This window comes from Meleagris gallopavo, chromosome 2 (genome assembly GCF_000146605.3).
Source record: "Meleagris gallopavo isolate NT-WF06-2002-E0010 breed Aviagen turkey brand Nicholas breeding stock chromosome 2, Turkey_5.1, whole genome shotgun sequence".
Taxonomy (NCBI): domain Eukaryota; kingdom Metazoa; phylum Chordata; class Aves; order Galliformes; family Phasianidae; genus Meleagris; species Meleagris gallopavo.
Genome location: NC_015012.2, coordinates 491,210 through 499,273, shown reverse-complemented (window position 1 = coordinate 499,273; position 8,064 = coordinate 491,210).

The window sequence follows — 8,064 nt, the reverse complement described above, 5'->3', positions numbered from 1 at the left end:
ACGGCACGGCACTGCACGGCACGCCTCCTGCCTCGGCACGGGGCGGGGACAGCACCGGGCTGCGGTACCCCGAGGGACGAGGTGTTGATGTGTAACGAAGAGATGTGGGGGGTGGTCAGCGGGGTGACGACGGGACACACGCGTGCCCCAACACAAACAGGGCTTTGAGACCAGCCCAGCGCAAGGGGCTGGGCTTTGGGAACGGGCCACCTCCCCGACCTCCGTGTGTTTCTCTGCTTTCTGCTCCCCGTGCCTAACGCTCACGCAAGTGTGGATTTCTCACAGTTGCCTGCGGTCTTCCCAAAGCCGTGCAGAGCTCTGCTGATGGCGCTGGGTACGTCTCAGCACCCCACGGGAGTGGATGTGCAGCAAGGAGACACAGCAAAACAACTTGTTTCTCCTTGTGTGTGACTCCTGATGGGAGCTGGGGTGGGCCGTGCCTTTCTCGGGCTGTTAGAAAGGAACCATATGAAATCCAGTCTGAAATCTTTTTTTTTTTTCAGTTGAGAAGAAAAAAAAAGTCTGAAATTTAGTGCGGAAAAAAACAAAACAAAACAAAACAAAAAGAATAAATCACTTCCAGACTGCTTTGACTTGCAAAGCTGCTTATTCCCCGTGCGTTCCCAGGCCCTGGTGGCAGGGATTGAATTCCCCCTTCGCTGCCTCCTGTGCTCCAGAGCAGCTCCTGACATCTTGAAGTGATCAGCAGCTACGGAAGGGCGCGTGTCGCTGGAGGCCCGGGTTAAAGGGGAGAAGCAAAACGCACTGAAGCTGCTGCAGGAAGGCTCGGCATCTCCTGCCGTGCCTAAGGGTGCCTGCTTCTGTGCAGCTCCGGCACCCACCATCACCCACGGGCCCAGAAGCAGGCATTTTGCCCTCTCTTTGCTCTCTGGAATCACAGCACAAGCTGGTCATTCGGGGTCAGCCTTTGTCACACGGGTGCGTTTTCATCTGGCTTCATTCCCCGTTGCTGCTGGCTTTGCAATTTTTTGAAAACAAAGTGCTTGAAGGGGCTCTGGCCTTTATGGGCTGCGGAGTGGAAAAAGCTTTTTGCATCAGGATGGCAGCATGTAGTTGATCCCGCTGGCATGGGGCAATGAAGCAGGTTGCCCAAGGAGGCTGTGGATGCCCCATCCCTGCAGGCATTCAAGGCCAGGCTGGATGTGGCTCTGGGCAGCCTGGTCTGCTGGTTGGTGACCCTGCACACAGCAGGGGGTTGGAACTGGATGAGCATTGTGGTCCTTTTCAACCCAGGCCGTTCTATGAATTTTAAGATGGGGAAAGAAAAAACACAACCACAATGTGGATAGAGCAAGAGGATTTGAGTAGCTATTTATAATCCCTTAATTTGGGTCATTTTGCTATGGTGGCTGAGTTTCTGCTCAGAGCCGGTGTACGTGAGTCTCCAATTCAACAGGGTTTGTCACAGTTCTTTTGGGCACAGCACAAGGTGAAGAAGAGGCTGGTGCATAGAGGGGCAGGAAGGCATACGGAGAGGAGAAACCAAAGGAACTCTCACCCCCAGGTGGCAACAGGAAAGCTCTGGAAGCAGCCAGATACTCACACTTCCAGTGCCCGATGTCATGGGTGGCAGCCAGCCCCGGGCTGGGGGTTGGAGTTAGGTATTCATGAAGGTGATGCAACCCCAGCCATTCTGTGATTCTATGATTTTATGCTTGGCACAGAGTCTGACCACTTTGTCTGCCCTCGGGTTGGTGACACACAGCTTCCACATCGCCCAGTCTACCACCACTCTCAGTCTTCCACAGCACCGCTCTTCAGCGTTCAGCACAGCAAACATAGCAAGTTCTCTCCTTCCCAAGGGAAGCCTGGCTATCAGGTCCTGACATCCCCGTCCAACTCCACACATAGAGAAATTCATGCATCACTTGTTCCTGAGAGCTTGATGGTTTCATTTTCTCCCTTGTCTCTTCAATGGGAAACTCAACACTGAGTTGCAAACGGGCTGTATATTGCAGTCCCAAAGTACATGATTGGCCGGAGCCATAAGATATTGCCTGCTCCCACTGCCCAGTGGCCAGGCATCATCCAAGATTTGGCAGGAAATATCTTCCAGCCTCCCCCCAAAAAATGATGTCAAGAGGACTGAAATGAGATGATAATCTGTGGGGGACAGACCTTAAGAGAGGGAAACAAAGGCTGTCTGTCTTGTCTGCCCAAGCAGACAACCAGCATCTCGAACCAGCCCAACCAGTTGTGCTTTCAGCTCTTCATGGCTCAGCACAGAGCACACTGCAGGGAGCACCCACCTCTCCCAGACTGAAGGATGCAGAGTGAGTGCTGGTAGCACGGCACAGGTACGGTGCTTCCTGACTCACACTTTAATGGCTTTCCAGCACAAAGGTTGTCCTACCCACCCACCCTCCAGACCTTGATGCTGAGGAATGGCCGGTGCCCTTGGAGCCCTGAGTATGCACACACATGCGTGCCGAGTCCTGTTTGGGAACACAAAGATCTCTATCATCACAGATGTCTCCTGCCTTCACAAGAAGTTCTAATCCCCTTCTGATAGCATCAGCAGCTCTGCAGTATTCTCAGCTTTGTCTCAGCAGCATCTCAGTGAGCGCTCTTGGTGCTGCCGGAGCTGCAGTGCCAGACTGGAGCCCAAAGCTGACCCCTCACGTTATTTTCAGTTTTGCTTCAGAGCAGTGACATTGTTTCTTCACAAGACTTTCTGACTTTGGAGTCAGTGCAATAGGCACGAAATATTGTGTTTAGCAGAACTGGCGCTGCAATCAGGCTGTGGGATCGTATCCGCTCCGATTTTTTCCCCTTTGCAATTTCTGTATTCCCATTTTCATTTCCATTTTGTTAAATCTCTTTATTTCTGCTTTCTGTTTGTATGTGTTTTTCTTCCCGTTGTAGAGTCTCCTGTTCTTGTAAATAGCAGACTCCTCCAGGAACGTGTTGTTAGCCCCAGGCAGATAGATGGCTTTCCTTTGTTAAATGTTACATCCTGGCCACAGGATACAACTCTCAAATGATTTGCAGAGAAAAGTGAGCCCTTTGTGGTGCTACCAAAATACCTTTCTTCTTGTGCTGCATTTTTGGACACACTGTACATGCTACATCTCTCACTTGGCCCGTTCTGTCCCCTGGCTCAGCTGATTCCTCCTCGGCCAATTTCTCCTGTTCTGCAGATTATTTCACAAAAGCAGAGAGCCATCTCCCAAGGGTTGGACACTGGCTAAAACTACCTTACTTCTGAGCTCTGCACATTCTTTCTTGTCCACAAAATCACTGCTTGCATTGCACCATCTCGTACTCCCATTTGTCTTCATACAAATGCCCCTGGCTCTGCAGATCCAGGGCATTATTTCTTCTAGCTGCCTTTCTACCAGAAACTGCAATACATTTTGCAAGCACTCTGCAGCTTGGTGAATTCTTACTTCTCCTAATTCTGGCTTTCCCCAGCAGGCTGCTTCTTATTTCTGAGAAAATGATAATGCCTTTATTCATGACTTGAAGCAAGCATTCCCCAGACCACACGCTAGAGACTCAATTTCAAACATGTTTTCAAGGTTTCCACTGCTTCTCCTTCTTTTGAAGAAAAAGAAAGAAAAAGTGCTTTCTGATCCACTACCTTGACAGGAATGGAGAAAGTCTGCCTTTGCAGCAGTGGTGATATGGTGAGAGCTAGTAATTGTGATCTGCAGCCAGCAACACCCTGTTGTTTAGGTGAGCAATTATTAGGGTGAGAGGTGAAGAGAGGAACCACAGTGCAATGTCCAAATGGCTGAAAATACCACGGGAGGAGCTGGCTCCCTGCAGACACATCCACACTGTGCAGACAGCCATGTGTGTGCTACAGCACCCACAAGATGGGCAGATGAACAGCACGGTGCTGTGCTCATCAGTGAAGCTTGTCGTTACAGGAATAAAAATAATCTCATTGTCCTGCCAGATTTTGGCAGCTGAGCACATCCCAAAGCAGTATGTCTGCACGTTCTGCTGTGACACCACAACCAATGGAGGACAGCAGACACTTAGGAGCCAAGCAGATGGTTACACATGGATGACACTCGATTCTAGAATGAAGCACATCAGTGCATCACTCCTTTGTCAGGATCTGTCCGGTCTTCCCAGAACAGCCATTCTGATCGCCCGACACCTAGTGCTGGTAGTCTGAAATGCAGCTGTGAGGGTTGCAGCGCTCTCAGCCCTTGTATTGCAAGCCTGTGATGCTCCTTAGACAGACCAACCTCAGTGGGTTAGAAACTTATGAGTTTCACCTGAGCAAGCTTTAGCAAGCTGAAGCAAAAAGATGCTCAACAGTCAGTGCAGAAGTTAACATAGTAAACCAAAACCAGAGGGGCTTGGGAGGGCAGTCCCTTGGCTGTTCTCCCAGGCCAAGGGAAATGGAAGAGCTGTGAAATGCATACTTACTGGGGAAAGGACTAAAAGCCCTATTGAGGGCAGAGAGGAAAACAGAAAAGCACTTAAAATAGTGTATATTGTGAGAAGAAAAAGCTAACTTGGGCAGCAAAAAGCATGTTGGCTACAGGGATATTCATCCCTGGGGCTGGGACACAAAATGGGCTTCAACCCGCGTGTAAATGCTGGGTGCTCACAGACCATGACACCATCCTTCCCAGCCAGGAACCAGATAAAATCATGGAGCATCTTGAGTTGGAAGGGACCCACAAGGATTAAGTCAAAATCTTGGCTCCACATAAGATGAAAGATGGGTTTGTTACCCAGTATGCAGCAAGCCAATCTCACACACAGGCACAAGACATTGATTTATCACAAACCTGCACAAGTTTGGGTGCTAGGAGGTCTCCCACAAAGCTAGCACCCACAGGGATTTTCCCTGATGCTTTTTATACGTTTTCTTATCACCTGACCACTATTCCAATACAGGCTCCAGCTCTATGACTGGTTACCCAATCTGTGTATTGGTCCATGATGTCTTTGCTGAATCTGAGGGGTACCCATACCAAGACTTGTACAAAGATTAATTCCCACTTGACTCACAACAATTCCCCCCTTTGAGACATACCTAACAGTGCAGTTTAGATTAGTCTCATTTTCTCTGAGGTTCTGTTCACTGACTTCCAGCAACACTTGGATATACACTGCAAGAAACATATAAACAGAGGCTAAATTTACCAACAGTACTGTTAAAAATATGTGAAATATAGAATGAGTAAAATCAAAGTTACAAAAGCAAAGATTAATATTCCCAGAGTACAACCTAGTCCTAAATAAGCACCCAATCTATTCCAGGTGCAGTTCATGCATTTCTCTTGATTTTTAACTTTAGGGAATTGACTTCTTCACCTTTCCACTTGGAGCTGTTTTTGTCCTGGTGTAATGAACCCAGCACTCAATCCCCTTTACTTTTACTGCAGTATTTGTTGTTAGGAGTATCAGATAAGGTTCATTTCACTTCTCAGCCAGAGGCTTGGAGATACACTTGGTCCCATGGTTTGAAGGAATGCATGGGGACGTCCAGGAGTTCCTAATTGCACATAACTGAGAAGGGAAGAAAAAGACTCTTGCCAAAGAAAAGACATATTCAGTAAGTATTTGATCACCAGCTACATGCATCTGATCACTTTTTGCTGCCAAATTTATAGTATTATTGTATTCAGTGTAAGATTTCAAAAAGACTATCTCGTTCCATAACACTGTGGGCTATTTGAACTCTCAGCAATGCCAATTCATTTCAAATGTTTTTCTTGACATAACCATTGAAATTGTCTTTTTAATATTTGATTCATTCCTTCTACCTGACCACTTGTCTGGGGTCTCCACAGAGTATGTAAGCATCATTTGCAGGAAAACAGATACTCCTTGCATTATTTTTGCAATAAAATGAGCTCCTCTGCTGTGAGTCCTTCTGAATATCAAACCTTGGAATTATTTCTTAGTGTAAAAAAAAATTTGACTACTTCCCTTGCTCTGTTGGTTTGGCATGGGAATGCCTCAGGCCACCCAAAAGTTGTCAACCAATATCAATAAACATTTAAATCCATTACACCACTGTAATTCAGAAAAGTCAATTTGCCAGTATTCCCTAGGTACAAAACCCCTTTTTACCTCTCCTGGAGGGGCTCTCCTCTAGATTTTAGGATAACTTTAAAGGCAGGTCACATTTAATTGAACAATATTTTGGCAACCAATAACAACGTTGCTTCCTACCAAATGTTTGCACTGCTCCAATACAGTATCCAGTACATACACACTTGCAGACAAGTGCTCTTGCATGCTCTTTCCATTAATTCTTTCACTGTTGGAGAAGTAACTACACACTGTTCATCAGGTGTTATCTGCTATCCTTCAGTAATTTTAGTACAATTTAATAGCTCTCCTAACTTACCTTCTTTTCATATAAACAGGAGTCTTAATATTTTAGATATCTCCTTCCAAGGTTATAATTGCATATCCAGCTTTCTGCTCCCCTTTAACAACAAATCTGATTCCATCAGTGAATAGCTCCCAGCCAGGACTTTCCAGAGGGCCACCATTTAGATCTGTCTGTCTGGAATTGTTCAGCTTCTTGCAAACAATCTCATCTTCCTCATTTACAGGCAGGAACGATGCAGGATTTAAAACACTTGGCATTTTTTAATGTCATGTCATTTTGCTCAAGCAGTACCATTCTACTGGGGGGCAGACAGTGATGTCCCTTTTGTTCCAAAAGAGCTATGACAACTTGTGGTACATAAATAGCAACTCTCTGCCCTAGTAGTAAAGTAACTGTCAATTTCTTATCTTGCCACTTTTCCAATTCTTTAGCCAGTACATTACCAAACAGTGCAGGGCTGTTCTCGAATCCTTGGGGAAGCACCATCCAACACTGCTGGGTCTTTGTCTCTGTTACTGGGCTTTCCAATGCAAAAGCAAACAATTTCTGGCTTTCCTCATCCAAGGAAATGCAAAAAAAAAGCATCTTTCAGCTTTAGAACTGTTAACATTAGTAAACATTAGAATCAACTCTAGTTGTCAACAAAGTTCAAACTGCAGGATGCACATTGGCAACTACTTAATTAACAGCTCTCAAATCTTGCACTAATTGATAATCATGGCTTTTTAACAGTATTATATACAGACTGGAATTCTTGTCATAGTCTTTACTTTAGGAAATTCTCAATTATAGGTTTTAGCCCAATGCAGACCTGCAGCTTTGTAGGATATTCTTTTTGTCTTACCAGTTTAACTCCTGGCATAAATTCTACTGGCTCAGCAGACTTGGCTCTCCTTGGCTTTTCTGTCACCCACACAAAAGGAACTCCTGCATGAATTTCAGATGGAATTTCAGTTACTCGTTTTTCTTTGCTTTCTTCTCTCAAGTGTTCCTGCAACAAACAGACTTGTGTCTGCCAGGATTACCTTGCAGGACGTGTATCTAATCCTTGTTCTCAGCAAAATTTAGATCCGAGCTCCCAGTTTGTTCAACAAATCCCATCCCATGAGAAGTAAAGGGCATTCTGGCACATACAAAAACTCATTTGTTAAACTTCTAGTTTCACATCTAATCCTGTGGTCCTAATTACTGGCATACAGTACCTAAAGGTCCTTTACAATAATTTATAGTGGGGTAAGCAGTTCTGGTGTCTACTAGATAGCTAACAGCTTCATTCCCCAGCTTTACTGGAACCTGTGGTCAGCTGTGGAACTTAATATGTTCCTCATCAATCAGGATCTTCTACTTTTATCATCAGTGCATTAGCTTCTGGATGCTGATCTGGAAGCATAAAAGTCCTGTTGCTTGGCTTACAGCAATAGCACCACACAAAAAAATTAAACCCTACGTTCTATTATTGTACATGTAGGCTATCATTTATATACATATATCTTTTTCTGTTTAACAGGACAAGAGAAAACGGCCTCAAGTTGCACCAGAGAAGATTTTGGCTGGGTATTAGGAAAAATTCCTGCACTGAAAGGCTTGTGAAGCACTGGAACGGGGAAGTAATAGAGCGTCCACGGAGCTGTTCAAAAGATGTATAAATGTGCTGCTGAGGGATGCGGCTTAATGGCAGATTTGGCAGTGCTAGGAGGGAGCAAGCGGCTCCCCTCACAGCACCCCCCTCA